This window comes from Protopterus annectens, chromosome 2.part1, assembly GCF_019279795.1.
Source record: "Protopterus annectens isolate FY-2018-M chromosome 2.part1, PAN1.0, whole genome shotgun sequence".
Taxonomy (NCBI): Eukaryota; Metazoa; Chordata; order Ceratodontiformes; family Protopteridae; genus Protopterus; species Protopterus annectens.
In genome coordinates, this window is record NC_056729.1 from 561,804,981 (window position 1) to 561,817,868 (window position 12,888).

Sequence of the window (12,888 nt, forward strand, 5' to 3'; positions counted from 1 at the left end):
GCAGTGTATATGCCTTCTGAACATACTGATGGTCTTAGAAGCTCCATTGATTTTATCTGATTTTACAGTGGTGCATTTGAAATTACCATTTTTATAAAGAAAAATGAGGAAAAACTTCCAAACTCTGCTAAAAGTGTCGAAGACAAAAAAAAAACAGCAACAGGAGAAAGACTTCTAAATACCACCACGGCGACAATGCAGTTCTTAAGTTTCTGGTAGTCCAATAAGACAACCCAGTAAGATAAAATGTTTGTTAACTAAACTAATTAACTCAAAGTACACAAAAGAAATAAAATGACATCAGATGAGCACTTTCCGCTATTCAGCCTTCTTCAGATCATTAAAATTAATTACTACTTCACGTTTAAAAAGAAAACATAACCAATCGTTTTTTAATTTCTAACTTCCTGATTGACTAATGACCAATGATTGTAGCTGAAATACTAATTCCCTATAGGAAGAGAAACGGAGATAACCAACCAAAGTGTCAGGTAGTACTCCAATTCACAAATTTCATAGCCAATAATACGACAAAATTGTGGAAACATCATTGGTTCACAAGAGCTATTGGACTAACCGATAGTGCTATCTCCTCATCATATATGTAACAAATCAATCACTGTAAAACACACAATTTCAAATAGACATTTCCCCATATCCCTGGTGCTGTCAAAAAATCCATAGAGGCTGCCATAAGGAGTGAACCTAGATCACCAACTCTCCAAGGACAGTCTTAAGCAGTCAAATAACAAAATCACACAAACAAATCCCTTCCACTAAAATATATATACATAATTATCACAATGATGGCAATTCTGCAAGTAATTATAACCATGGCTATTTTCAATTCAAAATGTATAAAAAACGTGTCTAATGGGCAAATGTATAAATTACAATGGTCCCTAAAATAGCGGTTCTGCAGCTAAATGAACACAGTCAAGAACGCAAGCGCAAAAAGGTAACAGCATGAAAGTGCCTAATGTGGGCTTAGTTGTCAATTTATCAGATTTCTCTGAGTGTAGAACAGGTATTGGTATTAGGACGTGGCCTGAGTTTTATTCCAGCTTTTTCTTCAGATCTTAATGAATTCATGATGGATATTAGACTTTTTTGCAGGAATATCTCATTGAAATGTATTTATGGAAATAATAGTGGACAAGCAGCACATTATCCGAGGAAACTCCGTAACTTTGTACCAGCAAATTCTCCAGCAGCTGAACTCTTCCTGAAACTATGTGAGGGTGAGGTCAGTAAATTGAGAACACACTCCAACCATGGAAACTTTCATAATATTACATATAAAGAAAAAGAGGCACTCCAGCAACTATGGATAACTTAGTCATCAAACCAGCCGATAATGGTGGCTGTATAGTTGTTATGGATGCTGGTTGGTATAAAGCCAAAATGATGGCAATGCTGGAAGATGGGCATACATGCACTAAACTGGACAAACGACAAGTTGATATCAAGATTAAAGTTGTACAGCAAGAACTTTATGATTTGTTCATGGAGAAATGCTTGAGTAAAGAACTATATGATTTTTTTGTTTGCCTGAATCCCATGATCCCTAGCATAGGTGGTTTGCCTAAGATTCATAAAGATCGGAAGGACCCCCCACTACGTCCGATTGTTTCAGGGAGAGATTGGATTACTGAGTCGTTATCCATGTATATTGAAAGTGAACTAAAAAGGGTCCTTTGTTGTGTTGATACCGTTCTAAAAGACACAGGAAGTTTCCTAAGGGACTTACACTCCAAAACCAGTGCCATGACCAACTTTGAAAATGTTATTCTGGTAACCATGGATATAACCAGCCTTTTCACTAGAGTACCTAATGATTATGGCATACATGCTGTAAAGACCATCTTGTTACGAAACGTCAATCCCAATTTGATATGCATGTTATTGGAATTAGTTTTAGAAAACAACATCTTTGTATATGGTGAAGACTTCTATTTACAGGCATGGGGAGTGGCCATGGACACCCCATGTGCGAATAGTTACTCGAATCTGGTTCTTGCTCAGTGGGAAAGTACTGAAGTTGTAAGTGGAATTAATCCATGGTAGGGCCATCTTCTCTACTATGGCCGTTTTGTAGATGACATTTTTATTCTGTGGAAGGGGAGTAATGATGAACTGACTTCTTTTGTTGAATATATCAATCAATACACTGACTTCTTGGAGTTTAAAGTAAAGTCTTCAAAAATAGAAGTAGACTTTCTAGATGTGAGGATTTGTTTGCATCCAACGCGAGAATTGAGCACCAATAGCTTCAGAAAACCGACCTGGAACAATCACTACTTACATAGACAAAGCATGCACCCTAAGCAATTTTTAATAGTATCTATGAGAATCAAGTACTACGTGCTTCCAGACTTTGTACCGAGGGAGAAGATTTTGAAATTGATCAGGTTAATCTCCTTGAGAAGCAGAGGTTACAAGGATAGCCGTCTAATCTTGAAAAACAATCCAGAAGAACTCGGGAGAAATAAAAGTAGACCCTACTTCTCATCTCAAGCAACTCCTCCGTCAACAGTTGTCTCTACGACTGGAGCTAATGAGGTACAACTTAAGTCTATGTTGACCTATAGTAATGATAGTTCACAGGTTTGTGATGTCATCAGGAGATTCTGGCCAGTTCTAACCACTGACAGCAAGATTAAAAAAGTAATTGTGACGCACCCTGTTTTCTCTTCAAAAACAAGAAGAATATCAAAAGACTTTTATGCAATAAGGATGGGTTTGTTCATAAAAAATTCTCCGAGAGAAAAGGCATGTTTAAATGCCTTGTATGTAAAGCCTGCCCACATATAGACAATGTTAATTCCTTTACTCATCCTATTACGGGAAAAGTATATTCATTGAACTGCTATGCTGACTGTAACACCAAGCATCTAATTTACTTCGCAACATGTTGCCAATGTGAGGTGTTCTATATTGGCAAGGCTAACCAAAGATTTAATGATCGAATCCTGAGGCATCTCAGGAATATCCTACATAAAGATATGAATAATGCACTGGCAGTGCATCACCTTGGTAATCCCACACACCATTTTAAATTCAAAGCCCTGGAAGTGATGTTTGTAACAAACAGAGCAGGTGATAACAATAATCGCACGGAGTTACGTGAGATCAGCTGGATAGTTAATACACAAGCCCACCATCAACCTGGCTTAAACTCTGTCGTTCCATTAAAACCCATACTGAAAGCCAGAAGGAATGTTATAAGCCACTAACAAAGCCAGTTTCCTTTATGAAGACTTGCTTGGGGAATAAAATGCATTCCTCTAATCTGAATGGTAGAAGTGAATGAGGGAAGAACAGAGACTGTTGTGTAACTTTAATGCTCTGGCTATGAAAAGATGAATTTCTTGCTGATTGGAGCATGAACCAACCATACACTTAGCCGCTGGCCGTATGCATCATCCATTAAGGAACCAGCGCTATCAATACAGCCATCTACTATACAGCCATCGACCAACTGATGTATCCATTGACCATTTTGGGCTAGTAGTGGAAGAGAAATGTTAGGGAAATGAACGGTGAATGGGAAGTGACCCTCCAAGTTTGTGACTCCCCTTGTTTGGAAGTAGCTTCTCTGAGGAACTGGGGTGCATTTATGTACATTGGCTTGACTTCTACAAGTTCTGGCTGTATTCTACTGACTATAGGTTTTGTGCTGATCACAATGCCTGATCATTTGCGGCAAGGCACTAGCACCGCAGCCATTGGTTAGTTGCTCCACGCAAGGACCAATAATGGAGAATGCTTACTGAAGGAATTAACGGTAATTGGTACATGATTCTACCATCCGTTTGGATATGAGTTCTGTCCAATGGCCATTTCTGGACCACTAGTGGAGAAGGTGTACTTGAGGAATGAGCGGTGATTGGTATGAGACTTTGTTGTCTGATTGGATGTAGGTTCCTTTGGGGAACTGATGCTATTGGAGCATTTCTTTATTATGCAAACACCATTGTGGCTCTGTTATGAATGAAGTGCCATTTGACATTCTTGCTGGACTCTAACATGTTTGTTGACTTAGAGTTATTGTGCACAACTGTCCATGGGACATTTTATGTTTTTTATGCATGTATATATTTTACACTTGGCATTTTGATTCGAGAAAAGCTACGGCTTCATCTAGTTGCAGAATCGCTATTTCAGCGACCATTGTAATTTCCACATTTTCCCATTGGGTGTATTTGAGGAATGAGCGGTGACTGGTATGAGACTTTGTTGTCTGATTGGATTTGGGTTCCGCTGGGGAACTGATGCTATTGTAGCATTTCTTTATTGTGCAAATACCATTGTGGCTCTGTTATAAATGAAATGCCATTTGACATTCTCGTTAGACTCTAATATGTTTGTTGACTTAGAGTTATTGTGCACAACTGTCCATGGGACATTGTTTTTTATGCATGAATATATTTTATACTCTGCATCTTGATATGAGAAAAACTACGGCTTCATTTAGCTGCAGAACCGCTATGTTAGCGACCATTGTAATTTATACTGTTTGTAGGCTTCTGAGCCCCCAATACCTTCTGTGTTGGAGGGAAGCGTTCTAGCTTAGTTTTTTTTTTTTTTATTATAACTAGCCAGATGTCCTTCATGGATGCATCTGCAGTCATAACAACTGGGTTGTCCTGTCGTCAGGCAGCCCTTCAGTCGGCCGGATTCCAAAGTCCGGGTCCGGCTTCGGCTGATGTCGCACTTCACCCGACGTCATCTCTGTTGGTCTTCGGGTATAAAAGCACCAGCCGACGCCATTTTCTCCAGTCTTTCTTGCCGCGTGGCGCCCGAAGCAAAAGCTGTTCGCAAGTGCCGGTCGGTCGGATCCAGAGATTACTTCTACCGAATACTACTTCAAGACTTCTAAAGCTAAGTACCCGTTGGGGACTCTTTCTTGCCACAGCCGATCAGAAAAAGTTAATAATTGTTTAACCTGTGGGAAACAAATACCACATAAAGATTTCCACTCTTACTGCCTGCCTTGCTTAGGCCCAGCCCACGACGTAGCGCCTGTTCGTCCTGTGCTTCTTTCAACCGACTTAACGCTTAGACGCCGGTCGGAGTTTGCAGAACAGTTTTTCGGTTCTGATTTTGCGTACATTATGCCGCCGGATCCTCCGACTACGATTCTGCCAAAACGCAAAGAAAAGACCGACACTTTCGGGTCCGTGGTTTCGGCCGAAACCATGGTTAAGCAAATCATGAGTGTCTCGGTTTCGGCCGAAACCGCGAAAACTGATCAAAATACAGCTGAATCTATCTCTACAACTGAGGTCCCTGCTAACACTCTTGAATCGGCCTCAGAAATTTTATCCACTACGGTGCTTACCACTGACTTATCAGACACCATTCCCTTGGATGTCTCTACCCCAGCACGTGGTGCTGCTAGGCCTCCAGCAGCCATGTCCATTAAGGCCTTCGCCAGGGCTAAAGCAGCCAAGACTACTAAAACAGTGCCTGTTAAACCCCACTCAACCAGGCCCTCTTCCAGTTCTCAAATGCTTACTTTGGCAGAAGATTTAATTTCATTAATTAGAGGATCTCAATCTCACCCAGACAGGGCCTCTCAGCCCCCAGAGAAGAGACCTAGGGCAGAGCCCCATGAGCCAGTGTCCTCTGATGATTCTGATGATGAATCAGACATTACTGACCAGCCAGAGGCTCCTTTCTCCAATTTTGAAGATTCTGATGCTGAAGAATCCATTCCAGCTGCTTCCCCACCAGAAGAATTCTCCTTTGGCGAAACCTTGCATGCCATGCGAGAACAGTTCCAATGGCAGCAACAGGATTTTTCAGACTCCAGGAAAAGACTTAGGACCTTTTGCACCTTCCACAGCACAGGCCCTTAGCTATACCTCCTGTTCTCTCTGTGGTGGATGATGCTTTCAATGATGCCTGCTCCGCTCCAGATTCTTTACCCGCAGCCCGTCCCAAGCCAGACAAATTCAACAGGGTGCCAGACACTCATCACCACCTTTACAAGGCCCCTCTTGCAGACCCAAACTATTTCCCAGGGTCCCAAGGCAGTAGTCATGACCACAGCTAAAACCCTGTTCCTTCTGAAAGGGAAGCAAGGTCATTAGACAGATGGGGTAAAAAGGTTTACACTTCAGCCACTCTCTCAGCTAGAGCTTTAAACTGTCAGTTTCACATGATACAATACCAAGAGTTTATGCTTGATCAGTTAACTAAAAAGCTAACCACTGATGAATCTCTTGATAAGAAATATGTATTAGAAATGGTAAATAACATACAGCAAGTTAGTAACCACTCTTTAAAATGTGGCTATGATGCACTGGAGGCTTCATTTAGATCAGCCATGACTGGCACTGTAATTAGAAGGCATGCATGGCTAAAGGAGCAAGCTTTACCGGATCATGTTAAATCTAAATTGCTAGATGCTCCTATGGATAAAACAAGTTTGTTTGGTACACCTGCCCAGCAGGTTATGAAGAAAATGGAAGAAAAGGCAAAATCAGTCCAGACAGTTAAAGATTTCTTGCAGGTTCAACCCCAAGGTTTAGCAGGAACTGGCCTGCCAAAATTGGTCCTTTCCTGACTCCACAAGACCTCAAAGGGGCAGGAATAGACGTTCCAGAGGCAGAAACCAATCCAGAGGAGGTGCCTACAGAGGACGACAGTGGCAAGGTAACAACAGAGGCACAGACTCAACACCTGCCACTACATCAACACAGCCACAGTGACTTAATCCTAAACCCGCCTACCAGGGAACAGATAGCAGCTCCTCTAGGCGGAAAGCTAACCTTATTTTCAAAAAACTGGCACCACATAACAAAGGACAAGTGGATTTTACGAACCATAGATCAAGGTTACCGGTTCCACTTCCACACTTTACCAGACAAAAGAGGAATGCCAAATCTACCTCCAAATCAAAAGACAGAGGCTCTACAACAGATAATGGAGTTAGCAAACATGAGAGCTGTGGAGAAAGTGCCAACAGCAGAGCAAGGAAGGGGGTTCTACTCCAGACTATTCCTAGTTCCAAGAAAGGAAAAAAGTTGGAGACCAATTCTAGACCTGTCCACCCTGAATACTTACATCATTGTCCCAAAATTCAAAATGCTGACCCTACAGCAACTTCTTCCCATGCTGGGCAAGGAGTGTTGGCTGGTAACTCTAGATCTCAAGGAGGCATACCTGCACGTCCCCATTCGACCAATCTGCAGAAGATACCTCAGATTTCTTGCAGGATCAGAGCACTATCAATTCTCAGCATTGCCCTTTGGCTTATCTACTGCGCCCAGAGTATTCACAAAATGCCTGGCATCAGTAATCGCCCATTGCAGACTACAGGAATTCAAATTTATCCATACCTGGATGACTGCCTGATACAAGGAGACAACAAAAGCAAGCTGACAACAGATTTACAAAGGGTCATTTACTTGCTTCAAACACTGGGATACACAGTCAATTTACAAAAGTCAAGACTGATACCATCCCAGACAAGGACTTTCCTGGGAGCGGAATTGGACACAGTAAGACAAATGGCATTCCTAACTACAGAAAAACAAAAAGAGCTCCCTCTTTACTTCTTGGCATTAACAAAACTGAACAAGTTAACAGCAAGGAAGGTACTGCAGGCCTTGGGTTTCATGGCATCATGCATAATCTTGGTTCCATTTGCCAGACTACATATGAGAAAACTACAGTGGTACCTAAAGAATTTATGGTCCCAACACAGACACAGCCTAGAAACGGAAATCCCATTAATACCATGCTTAAAACAGGAGTTCCTATGGTGGGCTCAGGCATGCCAGTCAAACCCAGGCCTGCCCTTTCGCAAGGGTCAAGCAAGCCAGACCATCACAACAGATGCTTCAGACCTAGGATGGGGCGCATATGCTGGACAAATGCGTACAAGGATTGTGGACACAGGACCAACTTCACCTGCACATCAACCTAAAAGAAATGCTGGCAGTAACACTGGCAATCCAAAAGTTCAGACCATTTCTCAAGGAGGACCACTTGATGATAAGGACAGACAACACCACAGTCATGTGGTACATCAACAAACAGGGAGGCACTCATTCTTACGCCCTATGCAGAATGACTTTGGAGCTGTGGACCCTGGCACTCAGCTACAACATCCAGTTACAGGCAATATTTGTGCCAGGAAAAGAAAACTCTCTAGCAGATATGTTAAGCAGGACCACATCGGATGCCCACGAATGGCACCTGCACCCGGATATCTTCAAGACCATCTCGAAGAAATGGGGAATGCCTCAGATAGATCTATTCGCATCACCTTTCAATCACCCGCTCAAAAATTCTGCACAAGGACATTCCACCCACTAGCATGGAAAGTGGACTCGCTCTCCTTCAGCTGGAAAGGCCTAACAGCATATGCATTCCCACCTCTTCCCTTGATACACAAAGTACTACTAAAAATCAAGGAGGAACGTCCAAGGATAATCCTGATAGCTCCAAACTGGCCAAGACAGCATTGGTACCCACTGCTGAGGAGCATGTCTCGAACAATATGTGGCCAATACCACTGATGCCTTTGATGCTAACCCAGAACAACTTCAGCACCATGCATCCAAACCTAAAAACGCTGCAACTGACTGCATGGAACATCACATAGCAGCTGCTAATACAGAACTTTCACAAAGAGTTAAAGACATTATTCTTGAAGCACGCAGGCCTTCAACTAGAAGGAATTATGCTGGGAAATGGAAAAGGTTTGTCATCTGGAGTTCTGAAAGAGGAAAAGATGTATCAAACATAGATATTCCTAACATTCTGGAGTATCTGGCCGAGCTACTTCATTCAGGCCTGTCCTACTCCTCCATCAAGATTCATGCATCAGCTATTTCAGCAGAATACAGCTTTGATCCACCTGTTTTTTCACACCCTTTGCTCAGGCAGTTCCTCAGAGGAATCAAGAATGTAAAACCTCCAAGGAAACCACCATTGCCAGCTTGGGACTTGAACTTTGTGCTAGAAAAATTGACACTATCACCTTTTGAACCAGCAGCAACAGCAGACCTACAACACCTGTCATGGAAAACTGCTTTCCTACTGGCAATTACTTCAGCAAGGAGGGTTTCAGAACTACAGGCCTTAATGGCAGTGCAACCCTTTCTAATCTTCCACCAAGATAGAGTGTCCATGAGGACTAATCCTACATTTATGCCTAAGGTGGTATCCAGAGTGTCTTTAAACCAGGCAATCCACCTACCTACCTTCTTTCCCAACCCACAAAACAGAGGGGAAAGAATACTGCATACCTTGGATGTACATAGACAGCTACGCTACTACTTGGACAGAACAAAAATAGCAGAAAGACTGACCAACTTTTCGTAGCCTATGCAACAGGAAGGGAAGGAAAAGCTATTTCCAAACAGACAATCTCCAAATGGATAGGAAATTGCATACGATTCTATTACTCCTTCCATGGAAAACAAATTCCACAGAACATAAGACCTCATTCTACAAGGGCAACAGCCACTACCACAGCATTCTTACGAGGAGTGGCTACCAAAGACATTATTGAGGCGGCTACTTGGACCTCCGTGCATACATTTGCCAAGCATTATAACTTACCTCTATATTCCAGATCCCGAACAGGGTTTGCCACTGCTGTTCTGCAAGGGATCCTAAATACACCATAATCTACTTTTATCCTCCTCCCCTAGTTGGCTATGGTATTCTACCCAGTTGTTATGACTGCAGATGCATCCATGAAGGACATAGTACAGTTTTGTACCTACCATAAATGTAGATGTCCGAATTGGATAGCATCTGCAGTCAGGATTACCCTCCCTCCTTCCCCTCTGTGGTACTCCTAGGGTGTTTACCCTTCTAATAGCTAGCTAGTGGGGGGATTTCTTTCATGGTGTATTTGTTTGTATTTATGTACATACATGCTTATTTTTGTGTTCACCTCTATCTTTTGGAAACATTGGCATCTATCCAAAATTTTTAGCCTTCTATAGGGCTTCTGGCATCTGGGGCAAGAAACACTGAAGAAAATGGCGTCGGCTGATGCTTTATACCAAGACCAACAGAGATGACGTCGGGTGAAGTGCGACATCAGCCGAAGCCGGACCCGGACTTTGGAATCCGGCCGACTGAAGGGCTGCCTGACGACAGGACAACCCAGTTGTTATGACTGCAGATGCTATCCAATTCGGACATCTACATTTATGGTAGGTACAAAACTGTACTTTTTCTAGTTTCAGCACTCAAATCTGGTTCTTTGAACTCAGCACTTGTTCAGAACTCATTGTAAGCACTACATAAGCTGCAAATTACTACAGCACTCAACTTTCCTCACTTGTCTAGTGGAAAGCAGTTTTTAGTACTTGATAAATAAGCACTTATCCAGGCATGTCTAAGGGTCAGCTCCCAGTGATTTCTCCTGTCTACCTGATGAATCTGGGCATCTTGGGACAATGCAGCAATTGCCTCATGTTCACAGACAACCCTCTCCTCCTACCACCCAACACTACAACCTGTGAGAGATGCACTTATATAGCCAAACTGGAAGCAAAGCTCTCTTCACCCAAAACTGGACTAGACAGTCAAGAGGAGAGGGTAAACACTTGCACCACACCACACTCATCACATAGTCCCTCAAAACCCACACCACCAAAACACACACATAGAAACACAAACCACACACCTACATTCGCGGAGGCTCTCAATAAAAACCTGCCCAAGCATCAGGGCCATCCAAAGCATAAACGCAAGCAAACTCCACCGCCCACAACACAACCCAAATGACACATGGCCCACAAACTCAGTGTGCCGCTCAACCACAGCCCGTAAGGCATAACAACGTACCCAACACTCTAGTCATAGGTGACTCTATAGTCAGGCACACTGATATTCCACTCACTAGACTAAACAAGGAGAAAGTTACTGTCAGCTGCCTGTCAGGTGCCAGGATCTGCCACATAATGCATGCAGTCAGGTCACTCCACAATAAGTACAAATATGACACTGTCATTTTCCATGTTGGTGTGAATGACCTGAGACGTACCTCCCTGGACTACATGAAAAGAGACATGGAGGAGCTCTCCGATCTTGTATCCCAGGTAGGTATAACCCTAACCCTGAGTAGCATCCTGCCATCACCCAGAATGATACCACAGTACAAGGACAAAATGATTTGACTTCAACATTTGGCTAAGCTTCTGGTGTCATTCTAAGGGGATCCAGTATTTGTCTGCCTGTGACGACATGATCGACAGTCCACGATGTTTTGCCAGAGATGGCCTGCACCTGTCGCCCTTAGGATTCCGGATACTGGCTAAGACTCCTGCCACCCCTATAGTGCCTTTTTTAGGCAAGGTTCAAATGACAAATTCACCACCGTAACCGGTACAAGCAAGCAAAGTCTGAGGGTAATGCTACTCAATGCTAGAAGTCTAAACCTCAAAATGCACTCACTCGAGGCACTCCTTAAAATGGAGAACATTGACATCTGTGCAGTGACAGAGACCTGGTTCAAAGCTAAAGAGAGCACCACTGCATTACCAGGCTTCAATTCATACCACACCTTTCGGCCACCTAACCCAGAAAGAAGCACTAAAGGCGGAGGCGTGTCCATATTCATTAAGGATATCCACACATCCAGGCTAGTTGCACAGCATAATGCATCCGAGATTGTCCAAGTACAACTAACTCTGGGCAAGACCGCAATCCAAATTGTAGCTTGCTACAGACCCCCCACCATGCCCCAGGATTCACACTCCTCATTTCTTGATACACTGGAAAGTATTAGGGTACAACCCAACACCCTAATAATGGCGATTTCAACTACCCCACCATTAACTGTGAAAACTACTCGTGTACCAATTTTTTTGCTCAACGTTTTCTAGAATTCATAAATTCCAATGTCTTGGATCAACTTATTCACACCCCCACCAGGGGCAGCAATATCCTAGACCTGGTCATCACCAACATGGGAAACCGGTGTTCCACACCAGAGGTCAATTCCTCGTTGGTCAGATCCGACCACAAGCTAATCAGCCTAGACATTCGCATCCCACCCCCAGCCCCAATTAGGGAAACCATCGTAAAAAACTTCTCAAAAGCTAACTTCACACTTCTTAAGACAGAAGTGGCAAACTTCATGACACCCATGCAGACGGACAATAGAGATATGACTGCCGAATCCTACACAAATGCACTTTATAAGCACTTACACGAGTGCGTGGATCATGCTATCCCTAATAGAACCAAGATGTTATCCTCCAGAAAAAGGAAGCCAATCTGGTGGTCCTCTGCCATAAACAAACTCTACAACAGAAGAAAGAAACTGTTGCAAAAAAAAGTAAAATCCCATGACTGGAGGAACTCCCTGGTCAACCTCAGTAAGAAGTTGAGATCCCTCATAAAATCCTCCAAAGCTAGTTACGAAAACAAAATTGCCACTGACTCTAAAGACAACCACAAAGCATTCTATAGCTATGTCAAGAATCTAAATGGGAGCACTCAGATCTGCTCTGAGTTACAGCATAATGGCACTAAATATGCAGAACCAACTGATATTGCCAACATCCTAGCAGATAGGTTCAGTGCTAACTTTACCCCCCTCTCACCTCCTAGAGGGCCCATCTCTATACCGGAAGAATGCAAAGTTCCTATAATCATGGCTGCACAGGTAAAAAAACACACTCTCCAAAGCCAAGAACACAGCATCCATGGGACCTGACAATATCCCAGGCTGCGTTCTACACGAACTACAGAATGAACTGGCACCCTACCATGTTCAATCATAGCCTCACCTCAGGCTTTGTACCCACTGAATGGCGCACCGCGACAGTTATCCCACTCCACAAAGGGGGAGCCACGACGGACCCCAGGAACTACCGCCCCATTAGCCTGACGAGCCTGGTCTAC

General features: G+C 43.2%; 1 protein-coding gene across 1 annotated transcript in view; it reads left to right on the forward strand.

Annotated features, from left to right (window-relative positions):
- Positions 1–12,888, forward strand: part of PTCD3 (pentatricopeptide repeat domain 3) — a 1,733,015-nt gene that overhangs the window by 1,456,519 nt on the left and 263,608 nt on the right. The gene's annotated exons all lie outside the window — the stretch shown is intronic.